The sequence below is a fragment of the Myxocyprinus asiaticus genome, chromosome 30 (genome assembly GCF_019703515.2).
Source record: "Myxocyprinus asiaticus isolate MX2 ecotype Aquarium Trade chromosome 30, UBuf_Myxa_2, whole genome shotgun sequence".
Taxonomy (NCBI): domain Eukaryota; kingdom Metazoa; phylum Chordata; class Actinopteri; order Cypriniformes; family Catostomidae; genus Myxocyprinus; species Myxocyprinus asiaticus.
This window is the reverse complement of record NC_059373.1, coordinates 23,734,125-23,760,948: the sequence shown is the minus strand read 5'-3', so window position 1 is coordinate 23,760,948 and position 26,824 is coordinate 23,734,125. Positions and strand designations below refer to the sequence as shown.

General features: G+C 38.0%; 1 protein-coding gene and 1 pseudogene across 1 annotated transcript in view; one reads left to right on the top strand and one right to left on the bottom strand.

Moving 5' to 3' along the window:
* LOC127421662 (uncharacterized) overlaps window positions 1-26,824 on the bottom strand; it is a 726,036-nt gene that overhangs the window by 61,471 nt on the left and 637,741 nt on the right. The gene's annotated exons all lie outside the window — the stretch shown is intronic.
* LOC127421661 (gap junction beta-2 protein-like) lies at window positions 19,203-21,979 on the top strand (annotated as a pseudogene).

Here is a 26,824-nt window from a genome sequence, read left to right as displayed (position 1 = left end):
TACATGTATGGCTATTTTAAAATAATAATAGAGATTTGAAACAACACTAATATTTTTTAAATAAAGTAGGAACATGGTCACGCTGATGTGTTAACTGAGGAAGACAGTCTAGCCGAGCAACAGTGGATGGCTTTTTAGAAATTCATGAGTGGTCCTGATTGCTTTAGCTAGACAAAAACATAATTATGTCTATAAAATTAACTATACAATTTAAATTTCAAGGATAAGAAGCAGATAAATGCTTTTAATAACTATGTTTAGAATTTTAAAAAAGTTAAATTACATGGAGTGTTATTCATTTTGTGAATGTGCAATATCACTGTGTTCCATTGGCTTAACAAAAAACAAATTCTTTATGAATTGCCTTTATTATATTATTTTTATTATTATTTACTTTTTTTACACAATTGAAAATTGCAGAGTTTAAGACACAGCTGGGAAGTAAATAGGCAATGAAGAAATTATATAACTTTTTTGGCTCAATGTGGGGGGACTTGAGTGGACTGTCCTGTTCGTCAACTCATCTAAATTCTTAATCTTCTCCTGTTCTCAAAGAGCATCACTGGTGTGATGAGCATCTCATATGACTCATCCTTAACAATAAACTGTAACATGTTAAAGTAGTCAGGCTGCTTTTTTAGCTAACGGTTAACCAAATACTGTATACTGTTAGTTACTGAATACTGCAAGTTATTGAATTTACATAGTCAAGTGCCATATAGTTACGTTTTCAAATCAAGCAGTCATAATTGTTCAAAATATCCTTCTTTGGGCAAGCTACACAGCTTCCTCATTGTCTCATAACAAGTGACAATATGACAATATCAGCCTTCCTAGCTAGGCCTCCTCTCTTAGCATATTTTGTGTGGAAGTATATAATTATTTTGAGTTTGCCAGGGAACATGACAAGAATATATCAGTAAAATGCAATTGTGCTGTGGGGAGAAAAATCATCAGCCACTAAAAACACAACAGCAAACCTCCCAGAATCACCAAGAAGGCAAACACAGTACCATGAAATTGATGGCTAGGGATCCACATGCTAATGATTTCAGCCAGGTTGGTACACCAAACAAAAAGCAAACACAAGAGACTTGCTTATCATCTTCCAAGTCATTACCCCAGGAGAGCTAGACATACTCACAATTTTGTTGGGTATGTGATGGAGACAATAATACCCATCTTCACAGTTGAATCCCATTCTTTCAGCAAAAATAACTGACAGAATCCTGATGGTATGCTAATGATTGGGTGTCTGAAAAAAAAAGTCAAGTTAAACCTCACATTGGTTAGATAGAAAAAAAAAAAAAAAAAAAAAAAAAAACTCAAGTGTTCCAATATCTGGGAATAGTTTTAAATAGAAAATTTTTATTAAATAGAATAGTTTTATTTAGAAACTAAATAACTAGCATAACTTAAAAAGAGTAGCAACAACAAAGTAACGAGTGTTTGTAATTATTTGCTTAAAAGCAGAGAGGGAAACTGAAGTTTGAGACTCGCACTAAAGTCATGAGATCTATTTTCGTACAAGCATCAGGCTGAGCTACCCGCTACAACCGTGTGCTACGTTTTATTCAATTTGTGAGAGTGTTAAACCTAAGTGCAATTTTTGTACCAGTTCAACGCACAGCTGGACATTGGTGGGACTGTTCACGATATCTGTGCGTGTATGTGCGCAAACAGTGGGTGCATTCGCAAAAACATCTGGGAGGTCCGTGTAAATAAAGTGGTGCAAGGCCTGTTTTGCTATTTTTGTGAGAGATAAGTAATTGTGCTTAAGTCATCTGAGAACTATGTCTATTCCTAGGGCAAAGTCTAATATCAGTCCATGAAATTGCAGTTCGGAGATTCCACCAGCATGTGATATCAAAGTGCATGTCTCTGGAAATGGAACATTAAAGTAGTTAATGTCACTGATAATTACAGTTAAAGGGATAGTTAACCCAAAAATGAAAATTCTCTCATCATTTACTCACCCTCATGCCACCCCAGATGTGTGACTTTCTTTCTTCTGCAGAACACAAATTAAGATTTTTAGAAGAGTGTCTCGGCTCTGTTGGTTCATTTAATGCAAGTGTTTGGTGTCCAGAACTTTGAAACTCCAAAAGCACTTAAAGGCAGCAAAAAAAGTAATCCATATGACTCCAGTGGTTAAATCCATGTCTTCAGAAGCGATGTGATAGTTTTTGGTGTGAAACAGATCATATTTAAGTCCTTTTTTACTATATAGTTGTGCTCAAAAGTTTGCATACCCTTGGAGAATTGGTAATATATGTACCATTTTCAAATAAATCATGAGTGAGCAGGCAAAACACATTTCTTTTATTTCTTATGGAATTCATATTCAACTGTAGGTTATAACAGATTGGCAAAATCATAAAACAAAACATGGCAACAAAGAAAAAAATGAAATGACCCCTGTTCAAAAGTCTGCATACCCTTAGTTCTTAATACTGTGTATTGCCCCTTTTAGCATCAGTGACAGCATGCAGTCTTTTGTAATAGTCGTCTATGAGGCCCCAAATTCTTGCAGGTGGTATACTGCCCATTCGTCTTGGCAAAATGCCTCCAGGTCATGCAAAGTCTTTGGTCGTCTTGCATGAACCGCACGTTTGAGATCTCCCCAGAATGGCTCGATGATATTAAGGTCAGGAGACTGTAATGGCCACTCCAGAACCTTCACCTTTTTCTGCTGTAACCACTGGAGGGTCAACTTGGCCTTGTGCTTAGGGTCATTGTCACGCTGGAAAGTCCAAGAGCATCCCATGCGCAGCTTTCGTGCAGAAGAATGCAAATTGTCTGCCAGTATTTTCTGATAACATGCTACATTCATCTTGCTATCAATTTTCACAAGATTCCCCGTGCCTTTAGAGCTCACACACCCCCAAAACATCAGTGAGCCACCACCATGCTTCACAGTGGGGATGGTATTTTTTTTCACTATAGACCTTGTTGACCCCTCTCCAAACATAGCGCTTATGGTTGTGACCATAAAGCTCTATTTTGGTCTCGTCACTCCAAATTACAGTGTGCCAGAAGCTTTGAGGTGTGTCAAGGTGTTGTTGTTTGTGGCATTGGTGCAGTAAAGGCTTCTTTCTGGCAACTCGACCATGCAGCTCATTTCAAGTATCAAGTATCGTCATATTGTGCTCCTTGAAACAACCACACCGTCTTTTTCCAGAGCAGTCTGTATTTCTCCTGAGGTTACCTGTGGGTTTTTCTTTGTATCCTAAACAATTCTTCTGGCAGTTGTGGCTGAAATGTTTCTTGGTCTACCTGACCTTGGCTTGGTATCAAGAGATCCCCAAATTTTCCACTTCTTAATAAGTGATTGAACAGTACTGACTGGCATTTTCAAGGCTTTGGATATCTTTTTATATCATTTTCCATCTTTATAAATTCCATTACCTTGTTTCGCAGGTCTTTTGACAGTTCTTTTCTGCTCCCCATGGCTCAGTATCTAGCCTGCTCAGTGCATCCACGTGAGAGCTAACAAACTCATTGACTATTTATACACAGGCACTAATTGCAATTTAAAAAGCCACAGGTGTGGGAAATTAACCTTTAATTGCCATTAAAACCTGTGTGTGTCACCTTGTGTGTCTGTAACAAGGCCAAACATTCAAGGGTATGTAAACTTTTGATCAGGGTCATTTGGGTGATTTCCTTTATCATTTTGATATAAAAAAGAGCCAAACAACTGTGATAATAAATGGCTTCATATGATCACTATCCTTAAATAAAGACAGTTGTTTTGCATGATCAGTCATATTTTCAAAATCAATGCCAAAATTTCACAATTTCTGCCAGGGTATGCAAACTTTTGAGCACAACTGTAAATCTCCACCATTGACCAGCCCCAAACAGTAGGTGGCAATATGCATGAAGAATGTGAATCGCCAAAAAACAAAAGAAGAATGTGGAAGTGAAAGTGAAGAAAAAGGACTTAAATATTGATGTTTTTTTTATTTGTGTTTCTTTTTTTACACTGACCCTTACATCAAACCTTTTTTTTTTCAAACTGAGATGAGTGAACAGGGAAAAGTGAAAACACTCATTAAGACACCCTTAAATGACTTCAGTGAAATAAGAAGAACTTATTAATTACTGAACACATTTGACCTTGAAGTCCTTTTCACTCTCAAAGTCTTTCGTTTGACCTTATCACTTTTGATGAGTTGCAAGGATTGAGCTGGAAAAATCCATAAACTGTTCCATAAACGGTTTAAAAAAAAATTACATTTTTGACACACCGAATAGTAATATTTCATGCCTGCCAGCCCATGCTACAAGAACAATCACTTCCAAACAAATCTTGCACTTTCCTTGGAAGCAGCCTTAAGGAATGTGCCATTCTCACCCCTCTGGTCCCTCAAGGCATAAAGGAGCTGCCTGAAGATCCAGACCACAGGCTTCTGTCTCAACTAATCCATCCACATGGTAAGCAGCACTTTCCAGGCTTTTAAGACAAGCTCCACTCATCTGTTGCAAGAAACCTCTAGAGTGAGATCAACAATCAGTGGGTCCTGAGTGTTAATTGTAAAGAAAAGAAAATGAATAAAGTCTCAAAAGAGATCAACTCACAGCATTGAGTGAGTGCTTGTCAATTAATGAATCCTGTTCAAAGAGCTTGGAAATCTGTGATCTTAAACTGGTTTGCGGTGTGCAGACCTTTTTCTAAATAATGTCATTACATCTTACTTGTCCCAGTTGTGTCTGTCTGGTGTTGATATCCTATTGAAACTGGAAGTTTGGGCAGGACATCTCGAAGGACTCAATCTGTGTAGAGCAAGATATGTAAACAGTATGTTTTGTTATTGATTTCACAGAAGAGAGAAAATGTGTATATCTACCGAAAGGTAATTTTGTTCACTTTTAGCCGTGCACTATTATATGGATGCATTCAGAGATAATAGATTTTGACTAAAAGCTGCAACACTCCAATTTTGATTTGACATACACAATTCCATTCTTTAAAAGAAAATAGTCATTAAAAAATAAAAAATAAATTAATTAATTAAAAAAGAGAGGTAATAGTCTTTCATAGACTGTTGCCAAAACTCTGTCCTGGACTGCCATTTATTCCCTTTAGCTTTTCATAGTGTGCTTATAGAAGAGAGGAAAGAAAATTCTTTGATCCAGCGCTTAGCGCCCTTCCTCTGCATTTTCATATAATCCTGGTGGCTGAAGCCAGAAAGCACTTTTATCTGATGCTGCCAGTGCAGGTGGGATCGATAACTCCTTGGCCTGAGACTGTGAGACAGTTCCTGGATCACAGCCTCCCACCATCCCCACTCCTATTGATCTTCATTACTTCCACAGGACTTTGCTGTCTTTCCCAAAATCTGACCAGTCACTACAGAGCAGCACAGTGTCTCCATCCCACGGAGTTGCCTCCAGATAATCCACTAATGCAGTGGTTCTCAACTGATCATTGCTTCAGGTTCCAGATTTTACATTGGACATCAAATTGTTTATTGTATAAAAGTGAATTTTGATGGTTTCATACTCTTGGCAGCTAATAAATCATTGCAAAAAACACATTGTGGTCAGCACAAATCATGTTTATCCTTGTTGCAAGTGAACCAATTTTTGAATTTAGTCTGGAGCACATTTTTGTTTACCTTGCATATTTAATTAAATTTTTTAAGATGAGGACATATCACTAGACGTCCAATTGTCCATATAATCATCTGCCTAACTTGGCTAACTTCTACCAAGTAACAGATGAACTTGCATCAAACTACTGTATAGTTTGATTGAATGCTCAATCTTTAACAAGAAAGAAAAAAAATGGGAACTGCAATGCTTTCTCCTCCTTTTTAAAAGTTGATAAGTCTATTTATTTTATTATCCTAACTATGCACGATTATATGGCTGTTGCATTATTTGCATTCAGCATTGTTTTTTCCTGCTTTCTGCAACCCAGTAAGAACAGACCTGCGATCCACCAACTGCACTAGTGATCCTTCAGTGATCAGCCTGAAAATACAGACTGTAGTTAATGGTTTGTGTCAACCCCAAGGTAAATGAAATGGTCTTCAAACTACCAAAACCCAAAAACTTTCTGTACATTTTGTAAAACAAGTTTTTCTTTTGAGGTTTCATCAATTCATTTTATCATGACACTTCTGGTGTAAATATTGTTGTCTCTTGCCGAATTGCCATGTCGACAAGGTGACTTTCAATATATTAATTTATGCATTCACACGGTGAGCCAAATATGAGATCGTTTTGCACATAAATCTTGCTTAGTGAGCCATAACTGGCTGGATTATCACACTCATCCCTTCTTTCAGCTTTCATTTAATATTCTAAACCCCACCACTTCAAACCTGACCTCATAGTTGTATCAAGGCATGATGTATTGCAGAAGAACCAACACAATTTGGTCTGCATAACTCATATGATAGCATGGATGACTCCCTAGAGACACTGATCAAAATTACGATGACTTACACCTTATACGTGATGATAAACTAGTCTACTGTGTCTTAACCACATGAATGAGGCAATAACCACCATTATTCTCCATATTCTCTCTCTGCCCCACTGCCATACCAAGACTGCAGCTGTGAACTCACAAGGTGAAATGAAAAGGCCAGTTAGAAGAGAAGAGTGATAAACAGAAGGCACAGCGAATAAATGAAAACAGCTTATTGAATGGCAAAGCTCTAAGGTGCCACTCTCACTCACTGAATAAGGCTAATTCAATTCCCCTCCCATGTCCCATCAAAGAGTGCTTAAGAGTGTGCTGCATCAAAGCTGTTCCAGAAAACACAGAATGATTGTAACTCAATTGTTGCTGGCCCGTCATTGATTGCACACTGGTATAAAGTCGAGTGCAGAGACAAAACACTTTCCTGTCCTTTCCTGGACTTTGTAATCACCTTTCTGATGCTTCAAGACTGCAAATCATCCACTAATGCAAATAAAACCTGAACGGGAACACACAAAGGTCAAAAGCACCACTCAAACAGAAAAAGTAACTAGACATAGGCCTACTTCCAACTTGAAGTAGAAGCAATTTTATTTTTAGATCTGGTTCATTTTTAAATTAATGCTCGATTCCATTTGTGGCTCTAGAGCGTCTCCATTCCTCTGCCGATATGGAAGGAATACCATGAAATACTCTGACAGTGTTTTCTGTGCTGCAACTAAATCTATAATGCCACAACAAATCAAATAAGGTTTAAGCTGAATAGCAGTCTTAATTAAATGTTATGAGAGAAAAACTGTGTGTTGCAAAATAAAACAAAGACAATAAGTAGACAAGATGTCTTTCTGTTGAATTGTTCTTGCTGGTTACACGCAACAACAAAGATATAGCGCGAACAGTGTAGTTAGATTCATGACCGAATGTCTCTTGAGTCGGTTCTTTTTAAAGCATTGTTTAAAAGACATGCAAAGTAGTCTTGACAAAACGTTATCAGTTTTTCAATTATTTTTATAAGTAGTTTTAGTATTTTTGTGTAGTATATAGTTAGTGTTTATTTAGAACAACTAAAGAATCATTAATGGAATCGTTAAAGAACCAGAACCATTCAGTGGAACTGGAATCGGATCCAGAATCGCTAAATGCTTTACAGTCCCCACCTTCTCACAGTTTGTGTCATGTATATCATGCCAGTGAAGTTGCCAGTGCATAAATTGGCATGTAGTGAAAAATAGATAGTTTTATGGTATGTAGTATACATTTTGAGCTGTCCAAGAGGCCCAAGCCTCCTGATATTTTCCATGAACATGAGATTATTTTACTTTACTAGCTCCACATGGTGTATCCACTTGACTTAATAACAACTTGCAAAATCCCAGCACGACTTAGTGGTTCAGGAGCAGGCTCTTAACTTTGCACTTCCCAATGATCAGCTTGGAGGTTTCCATTAGATTCCAGTTAAAAGCATGTTGAGTGCTGGAGTGTGAGTGTGTGGAGAGTTTGTTTATGCACTTACACATGTTTTGTGTGTGTTTGAACGTGTCTTATCCTGGAACTAATAGTGCCAAGCCCTCACTCTGCAGCTATTTAGTCAATTAGCACATCTGGTGTACTTCCAGTATGCATAAAATTGGAATTTTGTGGCTTTTAGCCCATGTCTGTTAACTTTGAGGCCTCTACTTGCTAGTGTGCTCCCAAATGTTGACGATTCAATTTTAGCAGATACAAGCATTTAAATCTGACAATCTCTCTCTCTCTCTCTCTCTCTCTGTCTCTGTCTGTCTGTCTGTCTGTCTGTCTGTCTGTCTCAGGAACACAGACCAAAAAACATTATGACTCACACTGAACTCACTTATTTTGTAAGTAGCAAATCACTAAAGGTTATTGGCTATTTTAATATGTCCCGGCCCAACTTCCTGTTTTAATTACATCAACAAAGAACAAAGAAAACTAAGCTATTCAAGCCAGTTCACAGGTAGAAAAAAAAAACCACACTTCTACAGGGTGGTCAAAATTTGACAGGCCTTGTCGATTTCCCGCATTTTCAACAGGTTGCATCAGATGAAATGTTAGCAGATGGGGGGGGGGGGGGGCAATCTGGTGCAAAGGACAGAAATGTCTTCAAAATACACCAAAATTCCTTAACACTGACTGCTGATATGAAACGAAGAAACACACTCCCCTCTGTCACTATCCAAGTTCTCACTTTGACAGCTGAACCAGGAAGGCTGCAGATATACTGAAGTTCTCTAATCAGCTGATTTGGCTGAGCGTGTTGTTCTGATTACCACAGCAATTAGACGTCAGGCCTCAGATTGGCGTCTACTGGCTGAGGCCATACCAAAAAGAGGAAGGGAAGAAGGGTGGTACAGTTTAAGAATTAGGCCAATAATCACACAGAAAATAACAGACCACCTCTGATAAATGGCTAGTCTTGTAGTTTTTGTTTGTGTTTGTAAGATCTGTTTTGTATTACCGTCACCAATCTCCATTTTCTCGATTCTGACTGTTTTGTAACAGTTTCCATCAATTGTGTCGATTACCGCTATGCAGTTTTAGTGGTGTCTGTCATTTTGCAGTCTTATGACCCGTAAGTAGTTTTGAGTTTGGTGTGATTTCTACACTTTCGTGACAGTACAGTTCTTTGTTCCTTTTCGTTAATGTGTACGTTTTTGAAATTTATTTTTCTTTGCTTATTTTGAGTGTATTGTAATTTGTGTTTTTTGGTTCTGCTGTTACGTTTGACTATTTGGTAAACTGTTGGCCAACTATTTTAGCTTTAATTAAAATTATTTTTGTATGGAAACTCACGCCTCTTGCCTCTTCTAAGTGGATCGCACCTGTGTGCCTTTTTATTTGGGTTGTTTTCTCTATTGTTCCGGGGTGGTGTAATCACTACAATTGAGCCGCTTGCTACACATGCTTCAATAGGGCTCTATGGGCCGTGCATCTGCGACCGGTGATGGACATAATCATGCATCAACGGAATGAACATCGCAAAAGTGTTGTATGCTCTTGCACACTTTTGTTACCTTAAATATTGAACTGGGACAGTAATTATCTGAATTATAGATAGGTTATATGCAATTTGATAAACATGTCATTGTGCAATTTTAATGAAATTATAAGGGAAGCTGTGCTTCCTGTGTTGTCTTAAAGCAATAGCCACTGAGCAAATACCAATGCTTGTAAGGCAGCAAAAGAATACTGGTAAAGTTTAAGGTAAGTTTATGCTTCAGACTTTGGTTCTGTGTGAATTAAATGTTGCCATAAATTAAATGGTTAAATATATGCAAGGAAGGCAAGACCAGGGGCAGACTGGGAAGAAAAATCGTCCTGTGATTTTACATAGAAACTGGCCCAAAAATTGTTGGGGGGGGGGGTTGAGGGGGTCGCTGTCCTTTTCTGCATATCGCTGCCCCCTTCGGCATATCGCTGTGCCATTTTTGTGTCCCATTCTGCATAACACGGCGGCCCATTTCAGCTTACCGTGGCCCATTCGGCCCCGTTTCGCGGCCAGCCCTTCGGGAAAAGTCCCGGTTCTCCCGATGGCCAGTCCACCCCTGGGCAAGACTACAATCACAATTCAGTTTGCAAACATTACAATAATTTAATTGTTGTTGAATAGTTTGAATGCTGAACATTTTATGTAAAAGTCAGAGGGAGATTTTCAAATTGAATTTGAAATGTCTAAAAACTACACAGTTTACAAAGACCAAAAACAGATAGCACAAAAGGCTAAAAGAAAAATTAATTGTCTGAATTATTTGCAGTAATATACATGGAGTTTAAGTAAAATACTTGGGGTTAGGGGTTTCATATTTTAGGAATATCAATTCAGTGCTGTTTTGCAAGCAAAGTTAAAATGTCAGTCAGCATGTTTACATGCATATAAAAGTTAATTTTCAGTCAGACTAAGACAATTTGTTGTTTTAAAATGTCATGCAATGCTTTAGTCCAACTGAAATTGTATCGGTCCAATTTTTGTGAAGTCTCACACAGCCTGTTTGCCAGGTTTCACTTGCATGGGGATATCTTGTCCTTCTCCATTTTTTTCCCATCGCCCCATTGTAGTAAATTTTTGTCCATCTTGGTCTTGAAGTTCTGATGCTTGCTTCTGTTGGATTGCTGCATTTGTACTATTTTATGACCTCTGGTAAATCTCTTGAGTGATACTGACAGGTGCTCAGTTAATGGTACAGTCACAAAGTCTGACAGTCTTTAAAAGAATGTGTCCATGGTCAACAATGTGCTGCCTCTCCGAAGAACTTGTACGGCATTCATGCTTTTATTTTCATTCCTGGAAGCAGCCTTTCTTATACCAAAAATATATATATATATATATATATATACTCACTCTGTAGCTGTATACTTTCTCTTCTCAGCATGAAGTCTAGCTGTAAAGCTCTTTTCCACAGCTTCAGTGATAACTTGATAACTGGCTTCTGAGAAAACATTGATGGAAGAATAATGGAGCTTCAGCCCTCTCTAGTGGTGATTCAGTAAAATTATCCAAGAACCCTTTCTATCCTCTCTCCCTTTCACCAGTACCATGATTCCCATGCTGAAGATAGACTTCATAGAAGTATGCTCTCTGAATCCTGATTCTGCTTATAGGCTGAATCTCACAAACATGGTCAAGAACATGTAATATTTCACCCAAATCAAAAAATAAATAATGAATTACATCATGCAATAATAATAAAAAAAATTTTTTTTAAAAAAATTAACAAGCAAAGTCCATTTTAAGGACTTCTTTTTTTATCTCATGCCTTTGCAGAAGCTACCATATTTCAGTAATGAGAATCTAATTAGAATAATGGGAATTACAAGGAAATAAAAACTCAATTTAAATTATCTATCTTTTTCTAGCTGTTAGGCAGACACCTGGTGGTATGTGGGCAGATTTAGGACAGGAAGGAAGAGGGATTAGGAAAAGCTAGTTTGAAAATATACAGAGACATGCCACATCAGCCAGGGCTGTTATGTGTTATAGGTAAACACAAATATGCAGTATATATGCATACAAAATCTTACAGATGTGCAAGGAGTGAGGCAGTATGACAGCCTGAGGCATAATATTTGAAAACAAACTACTATTGACAGCACTGAGGTGAACGTTGTATCCAATTACTCCTAGAGAGCCTCGAAGAAGCAACATGACAAATATTTGTGCGTATTCACCCACAGAACAAACAGACACTGTGCTGTAACCATGGCACAACCAGCTTGAGTGGGCAAATAGCACTTCTTCCCACTGCTCCCTCAGCTACTTTGTCTTCATGTCCATTGTGAGTTTTTGAAGTAGATTCATTTATTTCACTTTATCACTCTTTTTCTGTCTATTTTTTTTCCCTTTTTCCTCTATATATTTTTCTCTCCTGTCTCCTCTTGTTATATAACAGGTACGGATGCGTAATACCACTTTTTTTCTGATTTGTTGCCAAGTACTATCAATACCAATATTAAATGTATTTATTTATTGTGATTTCTGAAGATAAAAAGGGTAGTTTCAGCCATTTAACATCATATTTAAAGACTATATATATATATATATATATATATATATATATATATATATATATATATATATATATATATATATATATAATATATATATTGTAGGTCTAAACTGCAAATGATCTAACTACTTAAGCAATATCAGAATCAGAATCAGAATGAGCTTTATTACCAAGTCTCGCATACAAGGATTTTTTTTCTTTTTGTTTTTTTTTTTGGTGATAGGAGAAACATGTGTACATAGAACATTACAGTGATACACAGAATATAAAACAAGGTAAGAGTATAAATAGACATACAAATAATAGGACATATAACAGAATGGCGTATGAACATGTGCAAGTGGTAATGTATGTGCAAGGTAGGGGTATGCACAGTTATTGAATTAAATATGTGAATTTACATATGTACATGAGATATGTGTTTACATACTATGGGGGAGTCCTGAGGCAGTTTAATTGTTCATGAGGAAAATGGCCTGAGGGTAAAAACTGTTATTGTGCCTGGATGTCCTGGTGCTCAGTGCTCTGTAGCGCCGGCCAGAGGGCAACAATTCAAAGAGGGAGTGGGCAGGGTGTGTGGGGTCCAGAGTGATTTTACCTGCATGTTTCCTCACTCTGGAGACATACAGGTCTTGGAGGGTGGGCAGGGGGGCACCAATAATCCTCTCAGTATTCCTGACTGTCTGTTGTAATTTCCTTCTGTCTGATTTGGTGGCTGAATCAAACCAGACAGTTATAGATGTACAGAGGACAGACTCTGTGACGGCCGAGTAGAACTGTGTCAGCAGCTCCTGTGGCAGGTTGAACTTTCTCTGCTGGTGAAGGAAGTACAACCTCTACTGAGCCTTCTTCACAATGGAGTCTATGTGGGTGTCCCACTTCAGGTCCTGAGAGATGGTAGAGCCCAGGAACCTGAATGAATCCACTGCTGCAACAGTGCTGTTCAGGATGGTGATGGGGGAGTGTGGGGAGATTTCTCCTGAAGTCCACTATCATCTCCACTGTTCTGAGCATTTTCAGCTCAAGGTTGTTGTGACCACACCAGATAGCCAGCTGATCAACCTCCCATCTGTATGCAGACTCGTCACCATCGCAGATGAAGCTGATGACCGTGGTGTCGTCTGCAAACTTCAGGAGCTTGAAATTGGTGTCTTTTGTAGTGCAGACATTCGTGCACAGAGAGAACGCATCCCCGAGGAGCACCAGTGCTAATAGTGAGGGTCCCGGATGTGAATTTCCCCAGTCTCACTAGCTGCTGCCTATCTGTCAGAAAGCTGGTGATCCATCAACAGATTGGGGTGGGCACGGAGAGATGGGTCAGTTTGGTTGAGAGAAGATGAGGCATGATGGTATTGAGGCTGAACCGAAGTCCACAAATAGGATCCTTGCATAAGTCTCAGGTCTGTCGAGGTGTTGCAGGATATAATGCAGTCCCATATGGACAGCATCATCCACAGACCTGTTTACTCAGTAAGCAAACTGAAGGGGGTCCAGCAGGGGTCTAGTGATATCCTTCAGGTAGGCCAAAACCTGTCTCACAAATGACTTCATGAACACAGATGTGAGAGCGACAGGTCTGTAGTCATTAAGTCCTGTGATTTTGGGTTTTTTGGTGACCGGAATGATGGTGGAGCATTTGAAGCAGCGTCCTTTAGCTATAGTGTGGTAGTAATCTCCGAGCGATCATGGAGTGATGGTGCCTATCGAACGTGCTTTTGGAATTATTCTAGGAGTATTTCATTCATGTTCAAGTGAAAACATGAAGGATGCCAGTTTCATTCTTGAATATTTCTTGAGAAACTCTTATTTTGACTTTGACACAGAAACCATACACTCTTCCACCATGTTGAAAGTTTACGTCTCCTCTCACCTCAGAAACTCGGATATCAGGTAGGTGCTCTGAAATTGTGTGATTACTCTGTCTGTTGCAACTCTCAGCTGTGATCGGTAGTAATGCTGAAGCTGTTAGTTTAACTCTGCTTCTCAGCTGTTTCTCAATTTCAACAGATTTTTTGTTAAATGTGAGCCAAAATCATCACAATTAAAAGAACCAAAGACTTAAACTACTTCAGTCTGTGTGCATTGAATTTATTTTATACACGAGTTTCACAATTTGAGTTGAATTACTGAAATAAATGAACTTTTCCACAACATTCTAATTTATTGAGATGCACCTGTATATATGATGTTATCCGTTCAGTCCGATCCGACTCTTGGCGATTCTATGGGCCATCTCTCGCCACGCTTTTTGGCGTTGAGGTGGAGGCCCATCTTTTCGCTTTCCTTTTTGATTCTTAGTATGAGGTGTTTCAGACCATCTTCCGTTTCCGCCAGTAATGTTGTATCATCGGCATAGTGGAGATTGTTCATATTTCTGCCACCAATCTTCACACCGATTTCCGCTTCCAGATCTGATTTCCTCATGATCATTTCTGCATAAAGATTGAAAAGAAAAGGGGACAGAATACAACCTTGTTGCATGCCTTTCCCAATCTTGAACCACTCTGTGTCTCCGTGTTGTGTTCGGACAGTTGCTTCTTGGTCCATATAAAGGGATTTTATCAGTTGGATCAAGTGTGCTGGCACTCCCAGTCCTTGCAGGGCCATCCATAGCTTATCGTATTCGATGCAGTCCACTGCCTTGCTGTAGTTGATGAAGCACATGTAGATGTTTTTCTGATATTCATGACATTTCTTCATAATCCACCGCAGATTTGCGATACGGTCACGGGTACCATGACCTCGCTGGAACCCAGCTTGCAAGTCAGGTAGTTCTGCTTTGATGATTGGACGCAGACGCTGCTGTATGATCTTCAGAAGGACTTTGCTCACATGAGGAATCAGGGCTATTGTACGGTAGTTCCAACAGTCCCTTGCATCGCCTTTCTTAGGCAGTGGGATGAATACTGATCTCTTCCAATCCTTTGGCCACCTACTGGTTTCCCAGATCTTCTGGCAGATCGCTGTGATAGCCACTGGTGGAACAGGCCTCTGCATTTCTGCTGGGATGCAGTCAATACCAGGTGCCTTGTTGTTTGGTAACTGCTTCAGTACCCATACAACTTCCTCGTCCAGGATGGCTGGCTCCAATTCTACTGGGACATCATGGGGTGGCTCAGGGTCGCTGGTGCTTGTATACAGCTCTTCCGTGTATACTTGCCATCTGCTTCTGATGCCTTGCTGGTCAGTCAGGACCTTCCCGTTCTTGTCTTTGATTGCTCCTTTGCGGGCAGTGAAGGGAGTTTGAATTTTCTTGACCTGCGCAAAAAGATCTCTGGTGTGACCTTATGACAGTCCTCCTCCATTTGCTTGCATCACTGATACCAGTATGCTTCTTTGTCCTTCCTTGCTGCCCTTTGAAACTCCGCTTTTAGCCTCCTAGCCTCATCTCCCCGGTCCCCGGCAGCTTTGGCTGCTCTTCTTTGATCTACGATTTTGATGGTTTCTGCCAACAGCCACTTTCTCCTTTTCTCTGGTTTCTTGTATGGTATGTGTTCCTGCACTGTTTTGATAATCGTGGCTTGGATTTCCTGCCACAATTTGTCCGGCTGTTTGTCTGCAGTGCCAAACAGTTCGAATCTGTTCTTCACTTCAACTGTGTATGAAATAGGAACCTTGGAGACATCAAATCGCTTTGGTGGAGCATTCTTTTTGATGTTGCAGAATTTCACCTTGATGGTGGCTACAAGCAGCTCGAGGTCAGAACCACAGTCAGCACCAGGGAATGTTTTGATGGTGAGGACTGAACTTTTCCAGCACTGACTGCAAAAGGATGCAAATGAGAGAAGGAATGATGGGCCACACCAATCAGGAAACTGGAACAGGAAGGTGCCAAATTGGAATTTCCTCCTCATGGAAAAGGTATTAAAGTATCCTTACAATGGCCACACACCGTTCTTGTCTCCGGCGCGTCCTGAGAGACACTAACAGAATATGAATCATCGGAAGTTCTAAATCTCCCATCCAGAGACACAAAGAGAATATCCAAAGTTCTGTATCTGCGACCTGAGTGGTGGGAGACACTAACAGGATAATAGAAAAACACAATTGTTCCTTGTCTCCAGCCTGAGTGGTGGGAAAACATTAACAGGATAACGGGAAAACACTCTGCAGTTCTGTGTCTTGCTCCATGAGGAGACAATAACAGAATAACATTCAACCAAGCTTTTTGTCTTCAGCCTGAGTGTTGGTAGACACTATCAGGATAACCAAAAAAAAAATAATTCTCTGCATCTCTGGCCTGAGTGGTGGGAGACACTAACAGGATAACAAAAAAAACAACAAAAAAAAAAACAATCTATGGTTCTGCATCTCCTCTCTAGGAGGAAAAACAGAATATGTCTCTGCTTCAAAGAGAAAGGAGACACTAACAGAACAACACTTGATCATTATGTACCTCTGGTCTGCAAGGAAGGAGACTGTAACAGATAATCCAAAGTTTAGAGTCCCATACTAGGGAGAAACAACAGAGACAACAAGCAACAAGGTTAAGCTCTGGTGAGTAAACCTTTTCTCCAAGTTTCCTTTCATCTGCAAGTTCCAGATTGTTAAGGAAATTCTGTGCCTGAATCAGGGCTACATCTGTGTGTTCCAGGTTGCAAGGACCCTCGTGGTGCTCCAAGAGATCAACATTCCCCAGCACTTCATATTCAAGGCTGTTGAAATGGAATTCAACTCCTAATCCACTGCAATGCATCCCAGCAAAACCAGTGGAAGACATTGTCATCACCGAATCCATCAATCAAGCAAAACGTAAATATCACTATCCAAACCTATTTCCAGAAATCTTGGCATTCGTGTTTGTCATTAGTGTATACAATCAGTTTATGATTAACTACTGTTCTTTAGATATTGCGTAACTGATATTAAATATCTTGCAGATAATCTTGAATTATTTGTTTAACTAGAGATAAGGTCTTCACCTTATTAGTTTACAGAGAAACATCAGTTTATCCTTGCATAAGATATGCCATACTCTGCCAAAGCTTCATCCAATTCAACCACTTGCATCTCTCCGTCCTATGCACTTTTTTATTATGCTTTCATAGTATCTTTTAGCATATTAGTACCATGTAGTAGTTGTTAGTTTTTTCTTGTTTATCTTTTTGTAAGTAAAATTCATTTTATTACAACTGTGTCTTCCTTGTGTTGATAATACAGTAAGAGCTCCAAAGGTTAGGCCGAAACTCACGAATCCTTCAAATTATTCAGGTGACCAACTCCCTCTGATTTACATATTTTTAACTGATTGAATGGTCCATTCGGATCATTTTTATATTGTTAAGGTGAGACTCCTTAGCTGGTGCCCCGAGGATGGAGGGTGGGGCCATCTGACATTCATAAACAAACACACCTTAAGTTATGTGTGATCAAAAATCAGCATATACTTTGGTGTCTTGTGCCTTGTGTACATTTTAATTAGTGCCAGGAGTGATTATTACTACACCCAAGTAGTCCTTTCCCTATGTTAGAATATGCACACTTCCCTGTGACATAGTAGTACCTACAGTATCCAGATGACCTACTGCATTCGTGTGCAAGTGTGCAACTAGTGGACACTTGCTATTCCATGAGGCCACAAGAGCTGAGGAGCCATCAAGTTTGAGCAGTTGAATAAAAAAAAATTTTGCAGCCAACTGTGAATCTGGTGGCTCTTAAGTGTAGGCAACATCTTTTATCTCCACTTATAAAAGTTAGTTCCATCCTGTTATCTGTTTGTGCAAGGAGCATTCAAAGAGTGCTGAGATTTAGTATAACAGCACAGGGGACTTTCGTTGTTTGTACCACTCCACTTTTCTAAGTTCGTGCATTCCAGACAGATGGCCAATCTGCGTGTTGCTCAGCAATACCCAGCACTCAATACTGCTGTGTCTTTGTTTGGAACTATTGGACATTGTTTAATCATTCATGTCCAGCTATATGATATTGTGTGCACTTTCTCATCACAAGAAAATGTACAAAGACAGTAGTTATGCACCCTTTGATGGAATGTTGCTTTCAGCCAGATTGTATCTGTCTGGTTTATAAATAAATTAGATTCATTGGCTCATTGTAAAATACACACTTTCAGTTAGACATCTTTTGTTCTGAACTTTTAGATTTGATTGCATTCCCTCTCTCCTGCTTTGGTTTTGCTTTATTGCTATACAGCTCGTGTCACACAGTAGCTATTTTATGCCACATATAAAGATATAATTTTTATATTAATATTTTATATGTAAGATCTAAAGACACATCCCTGTGAGCACTTGACCTATTTCTAAAAAACTGTCTCTCATCTTCCTGTCTACTTGTACTTCTTTAAGTAAATTGAAACTTTGTATTACAGCACATATTATACTTTTGCCTCTGTACATTTAATCACTTTTGCTGTATTCCTTTGTAAGTTTCTTTGGATAAAAGTGTCTGCTAAATGAATAAATGTAAATAACAAACTTTATTCTTGGAATGCCATAAATGTGGCATGTCAAATATCCAGTAAAAACAGTTATTTAAAATTTTGTCCAGCTTTGTGAGAATTTACTTATTTCAGCAAAATAAGATTGTCTTTTTCATTAGTAGAACTAAATGTTCAAATATGCTATGAAGGACTCATCATTGTGAGCAAAGAAACACATTACCACACACACGCCTATAAAAACACACACACAAACACACCTATAAAAGAACAATTAATTGCCTTCCCGTGAACTACTGTAGTTCTTTCAGTTTTTTAATATCTTGTCTGTTTAAACAACTTCTTCACAAACCTTATTTGCTGTGTGCACAAAAGCAAAGCTCCTTAGGGGAGGGAAGCAGGAATAATTTTACCTGTTTAGAGTTAAAGGAATAGTTCACCCAAAAATTTAAATTCTCTCATCATTTACTCACCCTCATGCCATCCCAGATGTGTAGGACTTTCTTTCATCTACAGAACACAAATGAAGATTTTTAGAAGAATGTTTCAGCTCTGTACTCCATACAAAGCAAGTGAGTGGTTACCAGAACTGTGAAGGTTCAAATATCACATAAAGGCATCATAAAAGTAATCCATTTGACTCCGGTGGTTTAATAAATATCTTCTGGAGCGATCCAATCAGTTTTGGGTGAGAACAAATCAAAATGTAACTCCTTTTTCACCGTACATCTTGCTATTACAGTCTCTAGGCACAATCATGATTTTAAGTTCGATTCCACTTCCTAGTGCTTGGCACATGTGCAGAGTGTTAGATGGCGATATAGAAAGTGTAATCAAGCTTGAAACCATGATCGCCAAGGAAACTGTTGTCAAGATTTATAGTGAAAAAGAATTACATTTTGGTCTGTTCTCACACAAAACCGATTGGATCGCTTCAGAAGACATTGATTAAACCACTAGAGTGTTATCGATTACTTTTATGATGCCTTTATAAGATATTTGGACCTTCAGATTTCTGGCCACCATTCACTTACATTGTATGGACCTACAGAGCTGAAATATTATTCCAAAAAATCGCTGTTTGTGTTCAGCAGAAGAAAGAAAGTACACATCTTGGATGGCATGAGGGTGAGTAAATGATAAGAGAATTTTCATTTTTGGATGAACTATCCTTTTAAACATTTGATGTAATTTAAATAACACAGATGCTCATATTGAAACTCGGGAAAGGCACAGCATTCAACCAATCAAGTCAATCCAGATTGTCAAAGAAGGAGCTTTTCCTTTTGATTCCAGGAAACAACCAAAACCTCATACAACTCATGAAACTCTAAAAGGTAAGGACTTTTAAGGCTTTTATTTGCTCTAATAAAAAGCTTGTCTAGCAATGTTTGTTGCTCTTAGGGATCAAAGCATACCTTAATTTATTCATAGATTAATTGTAAAAGTTAAAAAATATCACTTATTTATACCATTTGTTTTCCCTGCTGAATTGTCTGAATTGTATGCTTGGTATTTGTTGACCATAGCAGTCTCATAAGTGAAGCTAAAATACTTTTAGTAAGTTTCTCTGGATAAAATCGTGAACTAAATGCCTAAATGGTAGGAATGTTCTACAGAAACATGCATTGTGCTCAGAAAAATGAAGAGCAAAATATTTTATTTTTAATTTAAGACTCCTGGGCTGGCTTCTGAGGGAGTATTTAGGTTATTAATAGAACAGTTGGTATCTTAACTGTGAAGTATTTAAATGTCTAATTTTCTTTCATTTTCTGAATTTAGTGGCTTGACAGTGTTTTGAACACAATGCTGTGGTAAACTAACAAGGATATTTTCAACAGATACACTATGTAGAATGCTAAATGCAGAATTATTGAGAGAGACAAATTATAATAAATTAAACCTTAAAGATTAAGGTTAAATAAGGTACAGGTTTCCTCCAACTTTTTCTTGAAAACACAGCTTGATATTGGGCTCTAGAAATGGCTATGCATATTATTGCTGCTTTTAGAAACATTTTAATTGTGTCTTGACAGGACATCCTTGACTTCTGAAGCAATACAAATTATTTAAAGAAAAAAAAAAAAAGAGGAAGTCTCCAAATCAGTAATAGCATTATCCATTGTTATGTTTCAGCTCCTTCATGTCAATGAAAAAGTGTTGCCTAAAGGCCATACTGAATGGACATGAATTAGAAACCAATTATATATTTTATGATATTTATAATATTTCTCTAATATTGGGTAGAAAAAGAAACCTATTTTGGTATAAATTAGTAAACAAATGAAAAGCTGTTACTTGAAAAAAATATATATTTTAATAATTTGTTTTTGGGGTCATTGGCATTCAAACTTTTAAAAACTGCTGATCTTCAAAGCAAATGGTGGCTACTTTGAAGAAGCTCAATTATAAATGAAAATAGAAGAAATCTGTAACAGCTCACAAAACAGAAGTGAAGAACACAAGGAAGCAGGTTTTTCCAGGCTCAGGTAGGACTTTTAATCGGCCACTTCAATGCTTTACAACTTCACAAACTCATCAGCTTTACATGCACGTAGACTTAAGCTCATTAGCTTCACAGGCACGTAGTAACTTAAACACAACAGCTTCAGAAGCACCATGGCCTTCCTTGTGCCAAACTCTCTCTCCTTCTGCTAGTGGCATGGCTGCTTATATGCCGCTCTCCCCATGCTCACTGGAATTAGAGACAGGTGTTACACATAATCTAGCTCAGGTGCAAGCGCCCTTACCGCTTTCTCTCTCTCTGGACGGATGCTTGACCACGCCCCCACTGCCACAAAATCAAAACAAAAAGAGTAGGTATGTACTTTTTTATTTATTTATTTTTTTTTTTTTGATTCAGGGTCTTTTATAAAACATTTAGGGAAAGAAAAGTAAATTTGTGTAAGGTGAACTTACATTTTCAAAACCTTTTTTTTTTTTTTTGCAGAACTACAACCCTGGTGTGACAAGACCCCTATTTGTGGCAGCAGAGAAGAACTGGGTGTACCTACAAGCCCTACTTGGTGGGTTTAGCAAATGCTCCACCGTGTTTGGCAACGTCTGGTTATCTATGGTCTTCGTCTTTCGAATCCTGGTGTTTGTTGTGGCTGCCCAGCAAGTATGGAGTGATGAAAACAAAGAGTTCCTCTGCAACATGGCCCAGCCAGGCTATGCTATGACCAATATTTCCCCATCTCCCACATCCATCTATGGGCTCTCCAGATCATTTTCTTTACTTGTCCATCTCTCATGGTGGTGGCTCACTTTGGTGGCTATTTTGTACTTTATGGTTTCGACATGCCGAGGGTTACCAAATGCAATCAGGAACCATGTCCAAATACAGTGGGTTGCTTCATCTCCTGTCCTACAGAGAAGAAAATCTTCACCCTCTTTATGGTGGTCTCCTCTGCTGTGTGCATCTTCATGTGTATTTGTGAGATGATCTACCTAATTTCCAAGAAAATTAACAAGTGCTTGCTCAGGCAGCATGAACTAAAAACTGTGACCCATTCCAAGTCAGTTTATTTGAGGCTAGATCCGACAGCCTCGTCTACCCAGAACCTCAACAACATTAAAAAGGCAATGGCTACAGCAGAGGAGAAGGCTTCAGGGCAGACCTGAACTCTGATTGTTGGGCTATCAAGCATAAGAAACACTAAGACACTTGAACCTTGGAATAGTAGATAATTCACAGTGAACCACAACACCAAGCAATATTGCCTTTAGAAAAACATTTGAGAAGTTTTCAAGTGAAAAACAAACAAATAAATAAATAAAACTTTACTACGATTATTTCTGACTTGTTAGGACACTTTATTTGTGTAAATATCCATCCATTTTCTTCAGCGCCTTATGCAGGGTCATGGGTAGTGCTGGAGCCTATCCCAGCTATCTCTGGCCAAAGGCAGGGAAACACCCTGGACAGGTGGCCAGTCCATCACAGGGCCAACATACACACACAAAATCAATATCAATCTCTCACCTATGGGCAATTTAGCATCTCCAATTCACTTGACCTGCATGTCTTTGTACTGTGAGGGAAACTGGAGCACCCAGAGGAAACCCAAACAAACACAGGGAGAACATACAAACTCCATACAGAAAGGCCCAGATTGAGCCAGGACTCGAACGTTAACCTTCTTGATTTGAGGTGACAGTGCTTCCCACTGAGCCACCGTGCTGCCCTTTTTGTAAATACCAATCCATTGTATAACTCTTAGCTATGTATTTTTGTAAGTGTTATGGCTTTTAAATATTAATTTTAGTGTTTTTTCAAAGTCTGTGCCAAAGTCAAACACTTTTTGAGAAATTAATTTCCATTACATTCCTATGACCTTTCCATTCACTTGTGATTACTGAATCTGATTCTCTAATGAATCACCTGTTTGTGTTCAGTTTGACTGATTAATTGAAAAGAACTGACTCTAAAGCAGGGGTCGGCAACCTTTTTGACATAGAGTTCCATTTTTTATTTTCCTAGTTAATGGCTGTGCCGACGTCCACCCCATTTTTTTACTATTTATAGGTATGTGTTTGAGTAAAATGAACATTTTTGTTTTATTCTATAAACTACTGACAAATTTCTCCAAAATTCCAAATAAAAATATTGTCATTTAGAGCATTTATTTGCAGAAAATGACAACTGGTCAAAAAAAAAAAAAAAGATGCAGTGTTTTCAGACCTCGAATGATGCAAAGAAAACAAGTTCATATTCATTTTTAAACAACACAGTACTAACGTTTTAATTTAGGAAGAGTTCAGAAATCAATATTTGGCAGAATAACCCTGATTTTCAATCCCAGCTTTCATGTGTCTTTGCACGCTTTCCACCAGTCTTTCACATTGCTGACTTTATGCCACTCCTGGCACAAAGATTCAAGCAGGAATTCATCAGACACTGGAATGGAATATCACGCACCGTTTTGCGGCCCTCTTCAGCCTGTCATGACCCATTCAGCTTATCGCGGCCTTTTCGCCCCGTTTCTCGGCCGGCCCACCGGGAAAAGTTCCAGTTCTCCCTATGGACAGTCCACTCCCTGTGTAGAGATACTGATTTAAGAAGCGTTTGGAGTGGTCTCTTAATTTTTTCCAGAGCTGTATATATATGTGCATGTATGTGATTTTCTGAAGTTTGAGTCCACTTGTGAAAATGTTTCTATTTTGCATTTTTCTAATTTAATTGTTTATTTATTTTTTTTATTACAAATGATATTATCAGCATAACAGTTTGAGTGAAAACCCGATGATTATGATATAATCATGATTCTGCATGTGAATTTTCACAGAGTATCTTAAATGCTTTAATGAAAGAAAACCTGTCCTTTTTTAGGCTACTAAATGAGTTACAGTTAATGTCACAAATTTGCTTATTTGATTACTGATCACAAAATTTTGTGCAATCTTAAATATTTCTTATATTATGTCATACTACATTTTCAAAATCACACAGAGGGGTAATTACTAGCATGCAAACAACAGCGAGAGTGGAGCAGGCTATTTTACTTGTATTAAGTTTTTCGCACCTGTATTCCAATCTACATCTTGATGTAATCCTTCCTCATGATCACGCAGCGTGTTTTCATCAGCTGAATCGGAGACATTATTAAAGTGCTAGGAGGCTGGCGCTGCCTGCAAGCTATTAGCACATCACAAGCCGATCAACTATTTAGCCATTTTCAGTGAATCACACCTACGAAATCCTAAAACTTTATTTCCAGGTTTAATTTATATTTTGATTAGACTCAGATTTTTATGTTTTCTCTTTTAATCTTTTAATGTAATTTTGAGTGTGACTGGATAAAGGAGGGTGTACCTGTTGCTGGGCTGGAAATCTCAAGGATTCATAGTGGTGTTTTCCTTATTACATCACGTGTTGTTCTGAAAGCATTAAGAAACAAATGAAACACGGAATGTAGGCTATCATCCGCGCAGCCTGACCATGAGGAAGGATTACATCAAGATGTAGATTGGAATGCAGGTGCGGAATTTCATCTAAATAAAATAGTCTACTTCACTCTCGCTGTTGCTGGCGTGCCAGTGATTGTCCCTCCGCGTGCCAATGCTGGCACGCGTGCCATAGGTTGCTGACCCCTGCTCTAAAGAATGATCCGCTCATAAATCAGATATCAATATGGCTTGCAAGGAAATTTCCACAGAAGAGCAATATCTAGCCATGTAATGTTTTAGAGAAATATTTGGTAATGCTATATTTGGAACACAATAAGGTTCCATTTGTTAACATTACTAAATGCATTAGCTATCACAAACTAACAATCCAAAATATTTTTAAACAGCATTTATCAATCCTGGTTAATGTTAATTGATAAAAACACAGTTGTTCAAGATAGTTCATATTGCATTAACTAATGTTAACATTTACAACTTTAAATTTTAAAATGTGCTAGTAAATGTTAAAATTAACATTAACCAAGATTCACAAATGCTGTAAAGTTATTGTTCATTGTAATTCATGTTAACAATCAAATGTAGTTAATGATGTTAATATATGGAACCTTATTGTAAAGTGTTACCAAATCGTTTATATTAACTATTTAGAAATGTATATTACTATACCATGTTTCTTAAGATTATTAATTTTCAAGAAATGCCTGAAAAACACCATTTTAAAATTTCCTGATATTTCCACATTTTGCAGGACTGTGGGAACCATGGTAATACTTCAATATTCACAAGCCAGTCAGATAACAAGTCAAAAGGGTGGCATTCTTTAGTCTTGCTAACTAAAGAAGCACACTGTGCCCTAGTGTACAGATGGTAAAACCCACTCTGATGTCTGGGATGAGACATCAGTAAGCATCCTGTCCCTGGCCTAATAAATGATTAAGTGTCCACACTTAATGTCTGAAGCCGTCCATGAAATGTTGATCTGCAGCTGTACGGAACATTTAAATTCAAACGTCCTTGAAAGCTGGACAGCATTTAACTTGGGAAGCGTTTACATTAAGTGCTGTTTATTGATATACAGTATCTAGCTACATAATTTGCACAACAGGCTCATTAATTACTTCATGTGCAGCTTTTAAATATCCTAATGTATAAACACACATTTTTACATTGTTTTTTTTTTTTTTCATACTTAAAGGTGCTATATGTAATATTTTTACTGTACTAAATCATAAAATGACCATAATATGTCATTAGAGACTTAGGAAACATGCTAAGTTGAAATACTGGCTTCTCCGATAACAATGCAACAGCCAGTATATTCTACTTTGAAGTTTCAATTCCGGGCTGGAATTTCTGTTTATGTTTTGGCCTGTGTGATCCCGCCCACTGCCCACTAACCAATAGTATTTCGACACCGCTGGGTTGTCAGATTTGAACAAGTTTTTTTTTTTTTTTATTTATTACAGAACAAGAACACTTACAACAAAATATACATACAATGATCACAATGAACTCTGATACAATTACAGTAGCAACAAAAAGTAAAATTATAAAGAAAGAAAAAACAATAACAAATAACCAAATAAAACCAGGGGATAACTTAAAATGAATTAACAAGAGAAAAGGTTTCAAGTATTCTATACATTCGTTTTGCCTTTTTATTTCTTATATCTTTTAGAGTAGATCTGAACAAGTTTGCAGGCAAACGACACAGCGTGCTGCAGCCATGGAAACCAGCAAACGAACAGGATCAGAGATAACAGATTCCACCCGACCGAAAAAGCCTCGCCATCAGTCTAAAAAACACCATGACCAGAGGCGTAAAATAAGGATAAATACTGGAGATGCCTTTGGAAGATGGAGGTAGCTTAAAGCCCAGAAATCCTTTAAAACTGATGCTGAGTTGGGTAATTTGCGTGTCAACATTCTGGCAACCCGCATGAGTTTTGAGTCTGGGGCGGGGCAGACAACTCTCCAATATTTTGAATTTGGACTGCAGTACCCATTTCAAACGCTTGTTGTCAATCTTGCATATAGCACCTTTAAATAAAAGGAACTACACACTGTGTCGTGTCCCATTGCATAGTAGTTTGACTTCATTTGCAGCTCTTCCTTATAATAATTATCATTTATTATATTATATTATATTATATTATATTATATTATATTATATTATATTATATTATATTATATTAAAGCAGCATATCATCACATATTTAAACGTTGTCTATGTGGTCAATGCCAGTGCCAAGGGTTCTTATTTATGTTCAAGAAATTTTAGCTAACTAGATTATTATTATTATTATTATTATTATTATTATTATTATACATTAAAAAAGCATGCTCTTACCTTATTATAAAAACTCTATCCATCCTCCTCTATATTTATGGTTACCTTAACAAGACAATTTCCAGTGACGAGTCAGTTTTACTTACTTTTTTCCACGTGACTCACAGTTTCTACTGTCAGAGATTTTCCATTGTTTTAACCAATCATGTGAAATATGTTAGGGTGCGGCTCTGACGAACGTCAAAATGCACCAATCAGCGTTAGGAGGC